The sequence below is a fragment of the Rhea americana genome, unplaced genomic scaffold, assembly GCF_003343005.1.
Source record: "Rhea americana isolate MKP2758 unplaced genomic scaffold, rheAme1 scaffold_25, whole genome shotgun sequence".
NCBI classification, from domain to species: domain Eukaryota; kingdom Metazoa; phylum Chordata; class Aves; order Rheiformes; family Rheidae; genus Rhea; species Rhea americana.
Genome location: NW_028186368.1, coordinates 1,377,017 through 1,394,026, shown reverse-complemented (window position 1 = coordinate 1,394,026; position 17,010 = coordinate 1,377,017). Strand labels below are relative to the sequence as shown.

Sequence of the window (17,010 nt, the reverse complement as noted above, 5' to 3'; positions counted from 1 at the left end):
CCTATGTGGCCCTGCCTATCAAGGCCTCAGCCTTTCTGTAACACTTGCCATGCCAGGGCCACCCTGGATTGTATGAGYGTTAGTGAACTATGCCCATAAGAAACAGATCCTCTGCATAGGTGGGCTGAACTGGGCATGAGGAGATGATCGTAGTCCTGATATTTCCCAGCGCGAGACTTTATAAGCTTCTCAGTTGCTTAACGCAAAGGGAATTCACCTCCCTCAGTAGCAGTCTCACCAAATCTGACACTACCAGTGAGTCTTCCTACGTTAGGGACCCCTGTCTAGTCTTGAGATACAGAAATACAGAATATGAATGTTTAATTAATCACATAAATGTTCAGAAACAGATGTCAGCAGTTGTCCTTGCCTGGAACTTGGCTGGTCCTCAGACAGCAAGACTGATCCYTGAAATGATCTGGAATTAGTAGAAAGAGCATCGCTGAAGGCMGAAAAACTGGAGTTAGGCTGAAAAACAGTCTTTCTTTTCCCCTGAAAACCTCAATGGTCTTCTTGTGTAACAARGAATATGAGCAAACTTTATAGTAGAAAAGAGAAAATTATTGCAATGAGAAGCTTGASGTGGTCTGGATGTTTTTTGCTGGCATATATTGCCTCCTATGCTACTCTGAGCATTTCGTTATTGCKTACCTAGTAGCAATCTCAATTACTTTACCAACTCAGTATATTCTTAACATAGAGACAGTCCTAGCTCTAGATACAGCTCACATCATCCCCTGCCTTGCACGAGTTGTCAGTATGGAACAAAACTTCTGTGCTTCCTTCCTTGTCAAATTTTGCCTGCTGAATGAAATCCAGGGCTAATTAACACATTTTGAAAAAAACGAGGTGGGAAAGCCCTTTCCTGCTAAAAGTCACCCTACGAGCAGTCTGAGATGGAGGCAGTAGTCCATTGCTGCTTCTACCCTGCACAAACTGTACCCACCCATAAGCGCTGCAGTGCTTTGGTTTGCACGGGTGTGTGTAACTRTAACTATACACCTGCCTTGCTCCAGGTACAAAACACAACAAGTCCCTTCGCTCTCAGCCTCAAACTCTGGCCCTGCGCGAGGCTCAGAGCTGCTGACTTCAGGGCTTTGGTTTCTCACCCCAGGTCTCCAGCAGGCACAAAGGAATCCAGACTCCTGTCTGGGTCTATTCCCCTGCTGTACTCCCCCCGCAGACGTTTCACAGTACACGGAGCAGCATTTTGAAAACAGATCAATGTCTATCAGTCAACTTAGATTAAATATTCTAGGATCACTGAGTTGAGGGTAGAAAAGCAAAGCTCAGAAGCTCYTCCCTGTTGGCCGGCTGGTGCCCAATGTCAGGTCTGGCCCCGAGATGCTATCAGGAGTGAGATGTGCCCCCACGGGGGCTGGTGGGGTGGCAGYCCCTCTGCTCCCACACTGCCACGCAGTCTGCCTGCCCTTGCTGTCCGGCATTAACGTCCACCATTGACTTCAGGAAGATTGCTCTCCTGTGCCAATGTGCTCGGGAAATCGGTCACACTAGCTGATAGGCCTAGTGCAGATCTCTGTCCCAGGAAATAAATTAACTCCCTAAATCTGAAGAAGTGATATTACAAAAGTCGATAGGGAAATATCTTTCCTTAAACGTAGGGCARGAACTTCACATATTTCTCACATAAGATTATCCTTATTCCTCAGTGACCTGATGCACTTTTATATTACATTTTGAGACATAATACTTATAAAAGATTCATTCTTTTCTCGCATAAACTGGAGTAGCTCTTATGTTCCTGTCTTTAGAGACTTCAGGGACTGCAGTTTCTGAAGATGCTCAAAGGTTTTATTTCCATGCACAGGAGAAATGTTTATATTCAAACTACATTTTAACATTGAAATTGAATGACATAACTTAAAGGAAAATGATTTAATGATTAGGTTCAGAAACAAGAAAAGCATGTGTGTCACTTGCTGGAGTCTGATGTGTTATACAGGAGTGCTAAGGAACTGGACAGTCACATCACTGCTGTCACTTTCTACTTCAGAGGAAAATCCCTGGGTCTATCGAAATTTGTGGCTAAACTCGCAGTGACCTCAGGATGGAAACACATCTCCTAACTCTGTAACMTAAATTAACCTAACTACCTGACAAGGGCTCTCTGAGATATTTTTTACACTCATTTCACAAGCAGCAAGGTAAGGTCATGTGCTAGCATCATGCCCATCGCAGCGGCCAGGAGCAGAGCAAAGGCTCGGGCCACCGGTGTGACCAAGTCCTGGCTGCTTCACTGTGCTCAGCATGGCCAGAGAGCCTTGCCTACGCCGTGGACATGTACCCTATGCCATTACCCCTCTCCTTCTCAGCATCCCTCCCACCCAAATGACGAGGCRGACTGGGGGAGCTTGGTGATGGTGTTTTAGGCCACCAGCTGTGATTCAGGACAAACGTGCCTCCTATTTGGGAACGCAAGCCCTGGCTGCTTCCTCTCTGCATGGGCAATCTCTCCTTGGGAGAGGCTGCAGGGGGCCCTCAAGATGCAAATTAGATCTGGGGTAAAAACATGCTGGGAAACTGCAAAGTATCTTGGAACTAAGATTGAAACACRAGAACACAATGTGACTTGTTAGTAAAGTTTAACTGTGGCTAGAGAGTAAAGCTTTACTAACTCTAGCTGGTTAGTAAAGCTGGTATGATGCAAGAGTAAAGTTTGTCACAGTCAGGCAGTCTGATTACATCTCTGATTCATTTTCTAAATAAATATACTACTTTCACTTTTCAGAACTGTTTTGATACCTTTYCCCCCTACAATGAACTACTATTTCCTGTTTTCTAGATTATTTTTATACTGTTTGACAACAATTCTGTTTTCATCATCAAGAAACTTTATATTCAGAACAAAAATACTCCAGCTGGCTTGTGTGTCACAGTGTGCACACCCTGAGCAATATAGTTTGCAAAACTTTCCTGAGTAAATGTCTGCATTYACTGTTTTGACCTTCTTAAAAAAAATAACAACCTACCAAACAGATTAAAGATATTGTTCAATRAAYTTTCAATTAGTTTGTCCTTCCAAGKATCAATTAGTAGAAGGAATGCTTCCAAACAAGTTCAATGAGCAGCTAACGGAAAGTTTTCAGGCACAACATGGAAAATGTTCACAAGTTCATCCCCCRTTAAATCCACCACGACTTGGTGAGAGCAGTGGAGAACACCGGCAGAAGGCATATGCAGTGTTGCCACCCAATTTAAGCCTTCTAAAACAGTGCTCTGCAAGACCAGAGAGGAGGTCATACTTGTGCGCTCATCCCCTGTGTGTGGCGTTTTTTTCCCAGGACACACTGAATTGCTTAGTAGCTCTTGAGACATCATTATTTCACTTTTTTCTRTGTCTTTATTGTCAAATTTGCAGTATGTGTTCAGCACAGATCAACAATCTCTTCCACTCCTGGCTACATTTTTTTTTTAACTTCTTATTAATTGGGACAACAATTCAAGTTGCAAAGACACTCATTGCTGCTCCTCAGAAATACCTGCCGCTGCCCCAAGAGAAATCTCTTCATGCACAGACTCAAGTGAGCAGCAATCCTGACCCTGACACCAGGCAATGGCTTGTAGCATATTCTGATCAAGTGCTGAGGTTTTCATCCTTTACAGCAGTGGGAAATCTCTCAGCATCTAAAGACACTTCAGGTACATGAATCACCGGAGGAGCAACATCACAGTTACAACTGACAGCACCTCATTTTCTCTGGAAAAAAGAGACCTCCACCACCTGCCAAACTCAGYTTTTGCTCATTGAGAAGTACTCAAGGGGCCTACACATGCCCTGGTGAGAAAGGTGTTGTGTTCTCCTCTGTATTCCTAAAAATATCTCTAAACATTTTACACACAACAGACTTCATAAACACCTCCAGTTTCTGGTCATATCTTCCCCTCTCTCCCCCCCCCCCCAAAAAAAATAATTTCAGAATTGTTCAATGAAATGTTCCACCTATTGATACCCTTCTTCTGCCAGTGAGAAAACACAGATGATCATGAGACAGGGAAAGCATTCGGGGGATTACCTTTGCAACAGCAGTATAGTTCACTCTGCCTGCTGATGATGGGGACTTTGTACAGACATAAGTAATCCGGAGCATCTCACTTTCCCTTTCCCCTTTTTTCCTTTCTGCGTGCACCCCTGTCATTCAGGCACTTGTTATAAGCTTTGGGGGACAGTACAGTGCTTAAGATGACTAGTACTTATCTCTTGATGAAATCTCTGTGAAATAGCAGAGGAAAAACCCAGCAGGTTAAAATGTCCATTGTATCCCTCTTGGAAATCAAAGCTATTCTCTAAATGCCAGTGGATCGGATGTGCTCAACGCAGCTGTAGGAGAACAGGCAAAGTGCACCACTGCAAACTCCTCCCCCCGCTTTTAGAGCCCGAAGTCAGATTTAGTCTCTGGCATAGTAATTCGTATGGGACCCAAGACCATCAATGTCATCAGTATGCCCCAAACTCTTTGGCTCAAGCTATTTTTTCCACTCTGAGTTTATGCTGTTTTTCTCCCACAAGCTTTCTTACTCCTTTTTCATCTCTGAGATGATTTTAATCAAATTCTCATGCTTCATTCGGAGAGATCTTCCACGCTTGCACAGAGCCTGCGAGGGGCTGTGGCACGATGCCATCCGCAGCGCGTGATGAATGGAGCCCTGCRAATACGTGGAGGGATTTCAGGGATTTATTCATTTCATTTTCCACCCCTAGTCCCTCCACTGGCCTCTTATTTTGCGCTCCCGTACAGAGCGCGGTCTATCAGCCTTCCCAGTGCATCATTTCTCTCCTGATGCTTTAAGGTCCTTACCTTGACCAGACGGCGCTGCCCTTTCTAGCCATCACCAGGCAGAGGTCACCAGCGTGGGGCTTTCCGCTGCCCCCAGCTCAGCGTATCAAGCCTGCACATTGATTACGGCTGGAGGCAAACGTCACCTTTCGGGGCTGATTCATGCGTTTGTTCCTCTGTTGCCTACTAATAATAAAAAGTTGTGCTCCGTCTCCCCGAGTTGCTAGCAAGGATCAGTAAGTCTCCGAGTAGCAACACTTTTTAATCCAAGGATAAGTAAAGCTCCGTTTGCAGCCTGGGACGCGGGGCTGAGCCTGTGGCCCGCTCAGTCATTTCCAATTCCAGTTCCTCTGGATTTTAGCATAAAAAACATTACAAACAAACCTCAGGTATCGAGCAACTGAGATGGGTGAAGCAACCTYGTAAACGRAAACAGCRACGTGGTTAAAGAAAAGTTGGTTTCCCGCACCCCGTCCCCAGCTCGACGCRCCGCCGCAAGGTTGGGGGACGAGGYGGCCGCGACGGCCTTCGACACCCGTCCCTGCAAAGAGACGGGGCTGCCGCTCCCGCCGGGAACGCCTCCCCTGTTTGCTAAAATGTACCGACTTTGCTAAAAATCGGCAAACCGTCGCCCTTTCGTGAATGAATCGCGGTCCGAGCTCCCACGGCAGGCTGAAACTGTAACGTTGGGGTTGGTCCCGTTGGCCTAACGATTTGGTTTTCAGTCTCAGACCAAACTTACCTTCATCTAGCCAGCTGTTAAAAAAAGCAGAAGAGGCCTATTTCCCATTTTTCCTCTCACACCACCCCCAAAAAGTCCACGTCCCGAGAAGGAAGGATATTCGCGCAGGTTCAACTTCAGCAGCCTAACGCAGCTGCGGAAGTCCCACGCGGAGCAGCGAGACGCGCGCGTCCGGCCAGCTCGGCCGGAGGAGGAGCCGGTGGGGCGCGGGGAGGACGCGTGCGCGGCTCGCGAGAGCGGGCGCGCGGGCCGGACGGAGGAGGAAGAGCCGCCCGGGCGACCCGAGCGGCCGCCACCCTGCCCGCTAGCGCTACACGGAGTCGTTCCCGCAAACCCTAAGCGCGTTGACGGCCGGCTAGCCGCCGCCGCGCGGTGTTGGGTACTGCTGCTTTTAGCACGTGCAACATAAAACGCGGCTGACTTAATATGCAAATAAATTCAGGTATTTACTGAGCCGTAAGAGGCAGTTACTAGGCACATCTCTCAGTCATCGTTTATAGGGAAATAGATGGAGGCTGCCAGATGAAATCAGGAGATAAATGCTACGAACGTTTTTTTCTCAGGCAACAGGGGCAAGGGGACCGAATCTCTACATATACATAAATAATGATCATAAATAGTTTCTCGAAGATGTTCTCTCTTCTGTATATTTCTTGTGTGTGTGTGTATACTACGCASCCATATTTAGTTCATTCTTTGTTATATTGCTGTCCCACATTCGTGGCACTGCAGCCCCTCCTGTCCCCTCATCTACCATTAAACTCCACAGCACTCCGCTGTCCCTATCGCAGGCTCCAAGACTTTCCCATAGGGACCACCAACCAAGCCCTGAGCTCCTTTGGGGGGTACCGGTGAGTGCTCTGGGAGCAAGGTCTGCAGAGCCGGTCCCACCACATTGCCACGCTGCGTGGCAGGACCGAAGCGRCCGTCCCCTCAGCGCAGCGCAGGCGAGTCGGGACTTCTGGGCAGGCGGCAGGGACGAGGTGAAGAGGCACCTCATCGCGCCTACACAGCTGCACTCCCTCACCTTGCTCTCAGAGCGTTTTATTGCAGATAAACGCTCACGTGAGCACGCATGCAAGTATGTAACTAAGTCTAGAGCCCAGCTGGGGACAGTCAGAAATAAAAACTTCATTTTCAGTAAATTTATCCAAGCTTGAGGGCATGGCGGTGAAGGTGTCTAGACAGAGCCAGCGATGTGAGCTGAGCCCCCACTACRGCCACCAACAGGGCTGGCCAGTTGGGGCACTTACCTGGCTGTCCRGGGGGACAGCCAGAGGTGGCCGAGGCGGTGGCAGCCCCTCTCTCCTCCCATGCGCTGCTGTCTACGGGCGTCACAGGCTGGCCAGGGGGACCTCCTGGGCTCGTAACGGACCTTGCGTTGCTCAGTCCCCAGCAAAAGTGGTCATCAAAAGAAAAAATTATGAAGCAAATCTCTGTCCTCAATGGAGAATCCCCCCTTGTAACATTACCTTTCAAGTTTGGCCCTAGAACTCTTTTTTACCCCTCTCCAGTGACTACCTCATATTTTAAGGATCTCTTACATCTGAGTATTATTTCTGGCTAGATCTGAAAGCCCCTTCCCTAAATCTTTTCTCTCTCTCTCTCCTGATACAGACTTTTCTCTCTCYTGATTGTGCCAATAGATGCAGACAGCTGTAAACCTCTAATTTACGTTTTGGAAATCAGATCATTTTACACAATAAATCTGTAAAAGGGAACCCACAAACCAAAGCTGCTTGGTGCATGCTGGCTGTCCCGTGCTCCCTCTGCTCCGTCCCAGCTGCCACCCTCCCTGTCTGCCCCCTTGGAAGCGTGACAGACCCAGTCTGATGCTCAAATGCTCCTGCTCTGACCCAAACCCTGAGGTGCTGTGGGACCCTGAGAGGCACTGAGGAACCTGGAGRGTGCATGGAGGAGCGAGTTTGTGGCATCAGCAAATGGAGGCAAATGGCTTTCTTCAAGGAAGTAATGTAACAGGGTCAGGGAGAGCCTTGGGGAGACTGCGTTTAGCTCAGCTTTGCTTTTCAGATATACAGTTCAAAGGGAAACTATTTGAGGAAAAACAGTGGTGCCCACAGAAATTCCCCAAATATTCCATTGCACTTGTTTAGCACGTCCAAAAACCAGCCTGGAATTGAGATACAGGCAAGACCACAATTGAATGACACCCAATATCTAATTTCTTAGGTATTTAGCGAGGGGAAAGGGGCAGGGATAAGGGAGAGCTTCACAGCAAGTGGGTCTGTCTTGAGGCTGAAGTGAAAAGGAGAGCGARGTTTCACCCCAGTGTCTCTACAAGCTCCCGGAGCAAGTCACTTGCTCCCTCCGTGCTTAGATTCCCCACCCCTGAAGCAGGGCTATCTGCAGACCCTTTCTCTCACCTTTCGTCTCTCTCCGCTGGATAGACTTGAAGTGTTTGAGTGACAAATTCCCTCTGCTGGTGAATTTACGGAGTGCCTAAACCTTAGCTGGAGCCTCTAGGGATAGCAACCATAAGTCTTAACAAATCTGGCTGTAGTGCAAGACAAGGTCTCGGGTTAAAAACTTACCTGCCTGTGTTGTCCTCTCAGGAACACTGGCAGGAGGAAATCACTGGAAGCCGACGCTGTTCAAAGCTCTCTTGTCAGCAAGGGCTCCTCTGACGCTACAGGGACATCGCCTCTCGCTCCTGCTAGCCGACGGGAACGGATGCTGCGGCACGGAAACGCCTGCTCCAAGGCAGCTCCCACCAACCAAGTGAGGCCAACCTGCTCTTTTCAGTAGAAGGCTCAGGGAGGCGTTTTCCTCTAGGGACCTTATTTGGCTAGAGCATTCCCATCTCTAAAACCCTGTAGGAAATGCACGCTCCAGCATGCAGATGCTCTTCATGACGATAGTGGGGAAATTCGCTCAAGAAGTCTCTCCCGCATCCTGGGACGCTGTGACGGCCTGTCACAACACCAGAGCCTCATCTCCGGTACTAGCACTGCTGCAAGCAGGGAGAGACGGCACAAGCCAAGCCTAAGTCTTGCTTTTTCACCTACGGCACAGCCCCTGAAGGAGACAGCGTCCCCTTCAACACAACGTACGTTACAACTGGAGGAACTGCTCAGCACTGGTAAAGCCTGAATACCCTGAAAAGCCCCAACATATCGCTCACCCACCTCAGCGACAGCTTGAAAAGGCTCATGACTCTCCTTTGCTTCAGACACTTAGATCATACTCTCTCTCAGGTCTCTAGCTAGCTACAGACGTTAAATCTAGCTGCAATCTTGAAAACAAATATGCTCACCATASGTCTATGGATTGAAACATCAGCTGTGGGACAGCAGGAATACAGGGGTGAAGGAAGAAAGCATCTGGCACCTTCTCTGACACCTCCCGCCACATAAAACAAGCCATATTTTGTGGTTCCTCATTCACATCATTGACACACAACCAGAAACATGGAGGGATTCAGGCAAGCAGCAGAAAAATGTATTTACCCAATACAAAGGTACAGCAGCGCTTGCAGTACAGTCCATCTGCAAAAGAAGCATGCACGCATGCTCCTCACATCCAAGGAGCAATTCAAAGAGAAAAATAACTGACTTTTTACAAATTACTTGCRCTACTTGAGATCACAAACGATGTTGTGAGCATCAGGTCGCACAGGAATTGCATATATCACTTCACGTGCTGTCGGATTAACCCTTTGCCGCTGCCTCCCAGAAAGCAAGGCTTGCACTTGTGCTAGCAGAGCAACCACCAGCTCCTTATCTCCTGGATGGGGAGCTTGGCGTTGCAGGGCAAGAGTAGGAAGGAGCGTGGTGCCAGTGCCCAGACACAAAGTTAACGGAGGAGGAAAGCCCTGGGCTGTCTCCTGCCCTGTCCCAAGTATGGGCATCACAGCTCAGGACCTGCCTCAGAGCTACAYGGAGGTCTGTATAAGCAGAAATGCAGGTTGGAGCAGACCTTCTGCAAGCAATGCAGTAAAACAAATGCACCAAGAGTAGTTTAAGACCCAGCCCTCAATGCTCAATTTTAGTTGCACCTGCAGTAAATCAAGAAAATACCAGGGGATACTCAGGGGAGTCCCACTGAGCACGTACATAAACGTTTGAAGCAGCGAGGCTGCCAGCTGGCTCTTGCAAAAGCTTTTGTTAGCCTGAYGTTTCGGGTGGGAGGAGAGCGCCCGGGCACAGGCTCATCGCACRCGCCGGGCGAGAGGCGGCCGAACCCAGAGCCACGTCCTCAGCCCTGCCGCCGGCAGACRGCCGCAGGTACCGATTAGCCTTCCTGGGGATCCAGGCACCGCTTCATTAAAGCGCAGACTCCACGTGTAAAAGCAAAGGATTTTGAGGAAAAGAGCCTTGGGGACCTCTTTGGGACCTCTTTTGAGTACGCTTTGGTGCACAGCAAATACATTCAACTGGGAAAGAAAGCGAAGGAGGGAGAGGAAAGGAGGGATGTCCTTCACATCCCACTCCCAAAACGAGCAGGGCAGCAGACCAAAGCAGGCCGAGAGCGAAAGGCTGGCGTTTTTAGTGCTGTGCCTCCTCTAAGACGAGCATCACCTTCAAAGGTGGGCTCGGAATAAATTGCAGGGCAACGGCAAGCTGCTCGGCACGAGAGGAATTATTCATCCTTCAGCRTAACATAATTACACATCCAGATCGTCCCTGGGCAGTTCTTTATCCCGGCCAAATTTACACTAGTTCCTAAAGGGAGCAGTCAATCTTAATGAATGACTTACAATTTTATCACCTTTATAAGATTTTATTAAAAAGAAGAATATCAGAAGTTTAGATCTTTAATTAGTAAATTTTAACCCTACCTTTGCTGCGCATCACCCTTCCTTTTGACAATTCCTTCATTTCCATCAGCGGGAAAACTTGGTGCAAAGATGCTACCTTAGATTGCAAACCATTTGCAGTTTTATCAGTCAATGGCAAATTTAACTAGTATGTTTAACACACCCATATTTTGTGATTCTGTCTGTTCAGAGCAACGGCATGCAGACACACGGTTCTGAAAGAGCTTTTTCTGAGACACAGCAAAATAAAGAGAAGATTTTGCTTCATTTGCACAGGAAACCAGTTCCTTCTAAGGCAGCCAGTTCTCGCAGAAATAATACAAGTAATTCATTTTGTTTCCATTTAAGGTGAACCTAGAATATTTTTCTTTGTTTGAGTAAACCAATTACTGTTAATTCACACTGGAAGGAAACTGGTGATGACCATCACCTGTTAAATACTGCAGCTGCTCTTAATGGTCAGCTGGGGAACTCAGCTGGGGGTGTGTGTAAATAAAGCCGAGTCCTCTTTTGCAGCATTTWAAAGCTTTAGGGAGAGAGGTGGGTCAAAATTTCAGGGAAATAGGGATGTTTCTTCTTACTGTTACATTTTTCTATCAAAAAACATCAYGATGCTATCGAATATGCCCTATAAAAATGATCTAAATCCCCCTCAGGATAACTGGGCTTTCCTGACTTCTGGGCTCCTGACACAGATCCGTCAGGTGCAGGAATTTTGCTGCACCCAATCTTTGATAAGAATTCTCCTCCTCTTACGCTCACCAACTATTTCCAGGTGGTCTTCCTCACCCCGACCGAATTTTTATTCCCCTGGTTTGCACGGTTTCCCAGCAGCTCGCAGGAGGGGAACGCGCCTCGGTTCGGGGCGGGGGGAGAGGGGAGCGTCGGGGCAGAGCTGCGGTCAGCCCAGCTCTCAGCCTCCCGCAGCTCGGGGCACCACCCACCTAACCCCGAGTTTTGCCTTTAAACTTTTTTTTTTTTTTTAATACCAAAACCCACTTTTTGTGGCAAGCGCAGAGCTGAGGGAATGGCTGTGGGGGAAAAAGAAAAAGCATCTTAACTGCAATTTGTACTTTCAAGTAATAAAACCAGCATTAAGCATCTGTACAGTCATGCTTTAYCGGCATGTGAGAAACCCTGGGGTAAGATACCATTCACCCAGCATAAAAAAAAATAAAAAAATAAAAGCTGCCTCTTTCTACTCATTCTTTTCCACAAAACACAGAGAAGTACTTAAACTAAACCTTTCCAATAGCTCAAAGAAATCTTGGAAWTACAGTGCTACATCAACACGGTATTTGGCAAGGTAGATCCTCTGCAGATTTTCTGCTCTACTCCAGAAAATGTACTTTTTTTTTTTGTTAGGGGTAAATTTGTTTTCTTGCCATTCTTCCACCAAACAGTGTTTACAAAGTGTGTGTCATTGCAAACCTTTCTAATCTAGAGAACGTGGGCCTGGGCTCAGTAACTTTTATGATAGGGTGGGAGGGTTCTGGCTTATCAGGAAAATCAATAAGGTTTCTTAATAAAAAAAAAAAAATCACCTGTAACTAGGAAGGAGTGGGAGACACCTGATCTAAATAAGGTCACCAAAGCTGCACTTCCAGCTCTCCCAGTCGTACCCCCAGCCGGGTTTACGCCGCCGGCTGCCCGAGCCCGGTGGGTTTAGCCTGAGCTGGGCACCCGCGGCACGGCACAGCACCGGCGTTCGGAGGAAGCTGTAAATGTCAGTACGGCACAAAGACGCTTTTCAGCGTACAACCCTGCGGCCACAAATAACAGCACCCCTGCCCTTCCCAAGCGTTTTTTTTGCATCCCTTCCCCTGTGTTTTACATTTCTCATAGCGCCTTTAAGCAAATTTAAAAGCCATCGCTCTCTCCTTGAGCAGAGCATCCTCAGCACTCGCTTGAGAGGAAAACGGGATTAAACAGAAACCTGCCTCCGAGCAGCGAACTTGCAGCGCGCTCCGTCCGCAGCTTGCTAGCTTGCGCTTGGTGCTGCCGCGACGCCGTGGCCAAAAGCAACTCCTTCCTGCCAGCTTGGTGCTTTGGGGCAAAAACCAAGGCAGAGCGAGCCGTGCTCGCGACCCCCGTCCCTACCGGGCGGGGAGCGGTGTCCCCGCAGCGACCGCCCCGGGCCCGCGCGGGCCTGGGGAGCGGCAAGGCGAGYGGCAGCCCCGCGCTCTGCCTTCTCTCAAAGTTATCCCTAAAAAACRCTCCGTGGAAGGACGCCCTTCGCGAGCGAGGCGCTCCTGGTCCCGAAGGCAAAAATCCCGGCGTATGGGCAGTATYGCTTCCTTCGCTTGCCAGTAAAGGACAAGCTTGCACTCAGTCAATGGTTTGAAGCTATAAAAATATTATTTTATGTATATATATTATATATACACACACATATATGTATATTATGCACACACATTATATATATATACACATATATGTATGTATAAAATTATAATTGCTTTTTGAACTGCACTGACAGCCAAAACATGTGGTGCAAGGTGAGTTGCTTTTAAAATGGAAGAGACATTTACCTGCCCCCCCCCCCCAAAAAAAAAAAGAAAAAGAAAAGAAAGAAAAACACTCGGATCGGGGTTTGCAGAAGCACGGAGCCGCTCTGTATTCGGAGTATGCCGCAGGCAGAAGTCTGCAGAAACCAGCGCACTAGTGCGCGCACGTGCCCGCRCGCACGTGCCCACGCTCGCCCRCAGGCACACGCGCYGCCCCGGCCCCGCGGAGCCGCCCCGCCGCCCCTCTCCTCGCACCCGCTGCTCCGCCGGGACGAGGAGAGGACGGGGCGGCAGCGCCGCTCTCCGCGTCCCGCCGCGGCGAGTCTCCGGCTCGGGCGCTGCAAAGTTAGCGGCGCCGGCGGGGCGGCGCGGCGACGCGCGCCGGGCGCGGGGGAAGAGGTGCGCGTCCCCCTTACCTAGTGCGTACGGCGAAGCGCTGAGCGGCGGCTTCAGAGCGCCCCGGGCCCCCGSGGGCAGGCGGCTTGGGGCACGTGCACGCAGACCGCAGCAAAAGCCATCTTCGCGCTGCCCGCTAGCGCGCCGCACGGCTCCGGCGGCTCAGCTCGCCGGCTGCAAACATCCCGCTGGACTGACGCGTTCAGCGCAGGCAGAAAACTCGATTTACCAGAGCTACGGCAATGAATTTCCATTACGATGACAGCTTCGACCGCATCACGTCCGGACAGGCAGCCAACCGCCGCCTTCCGGAGAGCGCACGCGTTCGGCGGGCCGCGGCCCCTTTCTCCTCGGGGCCGAGCTCGGGGGAGCGCGCCGCTGCCCGGGCCGAGAGGTGAAGGCACGCTGACCCCCCTCCCCAGCCCCCAGCCCCGCCGCGAGCCGCCTCGCGGGGAGCGGAGCGGGTGGTCGCAGCGCTTCTGTTTCGGCTACCCCTCCTCCGTTGCCGTGGAAACCCGGCTGCAGCATCCTCTCTTTGTCCGGACCGGCGCGGAGGTGGCGCCGCGGCGGAGAAGGACCGGCCGGCCGGCCACCCCGAGGAGGCCCCGAGGAGGCCCGCTAGTTAACGCGGGCACAGGAGGGACGGCGCTGGGGATCTCCCTGCCCGCGGCACGAGACAGGCAGGCGAGCGCGCCGCGCTGCTCGTACGTAGAAATACTCGGTTGTCTTCATAGACTGGTAAGGTTAGAAGGGACCTCTGGAGATCATCTAGTCCAACCCTCGGCGTAGCCCATGTGGGGATTGAACCCAAGACCTTGGCATTAGCAGCACCACGCTCCAACCCCTCTGGAGATCATCTAGTCCAACCCTCGGTGTAGCCCATGCGGGGATTGAACCCGTGACCTCGGCATTAGCAGCACCACGCTCCAACCCCTCTGGAGATCATCTAGTCCAACCCTCGGCGTAGCCCATACAGGGATTGAACCCACGACCTCGGCATTAGCAGCACCACGCTCCAACCGGCTGAGCTAAACCTGCCCCGCAGTGGCGGCCTCCGTGCCGAAAGCCGCCCCCCGCGCCGGCGGGCGATTAAGCGCCTTGGCCAGCTTAAAGCTTGGCACCCCAACGAGTGGGCGAGGAAACACCGCCGAAGACGCTAGGCAGGGAGRTGACGACGGCTGATGGGTGTCGTGCACCTCGGGGTGGGCGGGAGCGGGGGCGAAGGCCGAGAAAGCYAGCTCCTCGCCAGGTGTTCGGTCCCAAACATCTGGTCACCAAGCCGAACCCACCAGCCGGTACCCGCCGCGGCAGGGAGGAAACAACGCTCCTGCCCCGGCGCCTTCCCAGCAATCGCCGCGGGACAGAATTGCCTCGAAACGGGTCTCCCGCAGACTGAACACTTGCTCACACACCAAAACCGGACAGAAAGCCGAGTGCGGCGGTGCCGCTTTCTGACCGCCGCAGCGGGAGCGCTGCCTCTCGCCGACCGCCCTTTCAAAGCAAAGCTCACCAAAGAGACAGCCAGTAATAACAACCGACTATAACCTCTCATAAAAACATGCAGACCCAGTAGGTTTTTCTCCACTGTTAAAAAAGCAGTTTTTTAATATACGAGATGTGTTTGCATAATCATTTTCCTTAATTCAATAGAAAAAATAAAATCAGACCCTTCCCAAATCTACTGTAATTATCTTTTTTTCCTTTCTCTTGGCAAGTGCTATTTTTAGTCTACACGCATGCATAATCATACTATAGCATAGCTGGTTTTTAAATTATATCTGCCAGTATAATTCACAGATTTTAATTAGATATGGCGCTGGATAGCCATGCTCAGTCGAGGAGCTGCATGCCGTTTGCATACAAACTCAGCCAAGAAACTTCCCTACCCGCCATCTGTTTGCGCGGTCGAGGAGGGGCRGACCCTCTCCACGGGCAAAGCTCGGTGCAGGCCGCGGAGCAGCGCCTGCCCCACCTGCCCCGCAGCTCGTGGCTCGAGCTCTGCCCGGCGCGCCGTCCGTGCCCGTCAGGGGACGTCCTGAGGGCTCCTCCGCGCTCCGCCTTGCACTGCATGCCGAAGACTTGGTCCGGCTGATGGGACRGGCGACTCTCAGGACTGTCCCGTCAGGCTAGCATAGTGCAGGTGCCCCTCCAGGTCTTCCAGCACTTCCTCCTTTTCTGCTAATAAGCGTCTCGTTACACAGAGATCAAATTTTACTCTGGAAATTGTTCATTTTAACGTTTTCCTTATGGAGACTCCCTTTGGAGAATCAGACCCTTCACRACGAATCCCCGGCAGTCCAGCAGGGAAGCACCGCTGAACGCCCACACGTAGGACACGCTAACATCAGCGGCCAGCTGAGCCGACGCAAGAATCATTGAAATAAGACCCATCACCTTGGTCAGGGCTGGACGAACCTAGCCTGCTGCAGCGCTGCATGCTACAGCCCAAGAGCGGCTTGTAATAGCCTGGCCCCAGCGGCTGGAAACACTTCAAGCAAGAAACGGGTTAGGGAGTTTTGAATTTTAGATCCTAAAAACATCCCATCTTCATTCTCTCCAATTACAAAGACAAAAAAAAAGGGGGGGGGAGCCTTTGGAACTTGAACCAAGCAACACTTGCTTCTTTCACATGTATTTCTTTAGTAATTTTTGCAACTGAACATAATGCATATGCCTAGACAGTCATCATTCAAGGAAGAAAAAGCTTTTTTTGCACCAATTTATTCAAATATTTGCTGTCCAGTAGATCATTAACTGGACAGCAAAATAAATCCCAGGGTGAGTGCTAAAAGCACAATTTCAAGAGCAAAGATGTGCAGCAGCCATTTCTTGGCCCATTCCAGTATGTCCAAGYGCAAGCAGATACGATGTGTAGTAAAGACTGACCTTTAATTTTGGATGAGCTGAGGAGCAGATGTACAAATATGTGGTAAACAGGGCTGTCACCTTCTCAAAGCACCAGGTTTGCTTTCCAGTTGATCTGCACGTGTAGCACCATGTTTAAGGTTACAGCAGCTCTGGGCAGAGCCCTGTCTGGGTTTTCAGGTGTCTAGAAACCAGAGAGAAGTGAAGAAAACCCCCAAATGCCACCTAAAACATTTCCAGGCAAAATTACCGATGGGAAACAGATAGCAGACTGCTCTCCAGAAACCCTTCACGGAGATCCATCATCGCCGTAAAAAGCACAAGGAGCCGCCTCGCCGGCTGCAGGTCGCTGCGGGACCTGTGAGCGGAGCTTGGGGAACGACAGGRCTGTCCTGGAACTGGAGCTGAATGCAAAGGTGCGTGCCGGATAACGTTTTTATTAATCAGAGATCAGAAAGATACTGAAGACCTCATTTTACTATTCAGTCATCTTCCAGGGAAGATCTACATCTGGATTTAGTGTTACTGGCGGTGCTGGGAAGCCCTGATTCTAGCGCAGTCTAGACCCGAAGCACTCCAAAGCTGCGCAAAACTAGGAATCRCAAGAATGGCTCTATCGTCCTTCACCTGCGTGCAACTCTGCCGAGACTCGTCACTTGCTGTCACAGGCAAGAAGTTAATTTAACACAGCAAAGGAGATTTCAACTTTGCAAGTGGTCTGTGCTCAGTGCTAAAGACGGAGCAAATTTTCTCTCTGCTTTTGGGACAGCTGTCACCAAGAAAAAAAAAAAGGAAAAAATAAAACAAAATACACAGGAGTGCTCGTGACATCTAACAGGGAGGCATCTCCACCAATGCTATTCTGGAGGAAAAGGTTAGAGACACACCGATCAGGGCTCGTTTAGGACACTGCCTGGAGACAAGGAT

At 50.2% G+C, this 17,010-nt stretch overlaps 1 protein-coding gene across 1 annotated transcript in view; it reads right to left on the bottom strand.

Moving 5' to 3' along the window:
* Positions 1-13,254, bottom strand: part of SCML4 (Scm polycomb group protein like 4) — a 70,351-nt gene extending 57,097 nt beyond the window's left edge. Inside the window, exon 1 of the mRNA XM_085306979.1 lies at positions 13,239-13,254. The gene's annotated coding sequence lies outside the window, so the exon portion shown is untranslated. The remainder of the gene's footprint in view (positions 1-13,238) is intronic.
* Between the last annotated feature and the right edge of the window lie 3,756 nt (positions 13,255-17,010).